Here is a 1,563-nt window from a genome sequence, read left to right as displayed (position 1 = left end):
CGCTTCAGTAGTCAAGTTTCTCTCACACGAAGAAAAGTCATATGGGAGGAACTCCTCAATTATTTTCTTGGCGGTCGCTCATGAGAATAAAGACGGTGTCGCCTCTGTGGACCAGGGTTCAAAAGAAGGTGGTTATTTCAGCTTGCACTTTTTGAGTCCTTCGTGATGAGCATGTGGTTTGTGTTGCGCGGAAGAAGCAGCCATCGACGTCGTAATAAACACAAACATTTTTGCAATGCGTATTTCGTTCCTCAGCCTAAAGGTTCACTTTACAGCCGGAGACAGCACAAAAAGATGTAACAAAATGTATGGGCGAAAAGCCATAGCAGTGGCTCTTTCGCATCCCATGAAACTATGATAACTGGATGAAAAAAATTGTCTTCCTACTGCAATTGGGGGAGCAGCCAAGATTAAAGGCAGATGCCCGTCCGGACATTGTATCTCTACTCCTCGGGTAATTTTGCTGATGTGCTAAGATTCACAGGGTGCTGGATCAAAAATATATGAAAGTTCAGGCGGCATGCACTTACCGCAACTGTCGTTCTGGAAGGTATACTTCGGAGAGAACTGTTCCACGGAATATTTGGGAAGATATAGAAGACTATGCTAAACTAGGTGGAGGAGCTTTTTGGTGAGCAAAAAGGACAAACTTCAGTTACCAGCAATTTTTCATTTATATTTTACATGCAGTGCATATAACGTTAGGTTGTAGAGGTCATCACTTTTGCGTATAAATTGAGCGATGGGATACCTCAAGTAAATGCGAAAGGACAAAGAGGGCCTTGTAAACGTTTTTACGAAGTAACACCCGTCCGGGAAATTTCAGTGGACGTTTCCGAGACCAGGACTATCATTTAGAAATCCGTGTGAGAGAAACTTGACTACTGAAGCGATAAGGAACAAGAACGTTCCTGCGTCAGCCTCTGTCTGGGTGGCAAGCACAGGTGGGCTGCCGAAGTCAGAGTGTAGCGCGGCAACGTCTGTCAAGCATTGCGGAATTCGGTAAAACGCAGCTGCGTCACACTGTGTGTGCCCAGAGTTAGCAATCAAGTTTCGTGAGGGTAGCAGTGGAAGTTTGTGTCAACGCACATGCCACGTAAAATCAGCTGACTTACGACAAGTTACTTTGACCTGTGTGGTCGTCACCGAGTCCCGAATTCGCACGCTGCTTCAGGAGCACATCTCAGATTCGCATTTATCGTTGAGTAATCCGTCGTACAAACTCACCAGTCCAGAACAAGTGAGCCGTTTATATTTGTTCGCTTCAGTTGGATTCACACCACTCCAAGCCTCTCCGCAAGGCAAAACACTTCCTTCTCACCTGTTTTCAACAGTGATCAAGTGCCATTCCATGAATACTAGTTTCCAATGCTAGCACCTATTGGCCGTTTCATGCCCATGCACCATTAGATGCCTGGCGCTGAAAACCAGTGACGTAGTAAATAGTGAACCGTATCTTTACCCTACTGTTTAGCCCATGTAACAGCCTGCGAATGAATTGCAGCCCTTATCTATTAACCTGGAATTTCTTCCCCGAACATTCCTTATTTCGTGCTGTCACAT

General features: G+C 45.4%; 1 protein-coding gene across 1 annotated transcript in view; it reads left to right on the top strand.

Annotated features, from left to right (window-relative positions):
• The window catches only part of T265_02626 (hypothetical protein), a gene marked incomplete at both ends in the record, with an annotated part of 22,853 nt that overhangs the window by 1,133 nt on the left and 20,157 nt on the right, over window positions 1-1,563 (top strand). The window lies entirely within an intron of this gene.

Source organism: Opisthorchis viverrini, assembly GCF_000715545.1.
Source record: "Opisthorchis viverrini unplaced genomic scaffold opera_v5_33, whole genome shotgun sequence".
NCBI classification, from domain to species: Eukaryota; Metazoa; Platyhelminthes; class Trematoda; order Opisthorchiida; family Opisthorchiidae; genus Opisthorchis; species Opisthorchis viverrini.
The sequence above is the reverse complement of the archived record's forward strand: the minus strand, read 5'-3'. Positions and strand labels throughout refer to the sequence as shown.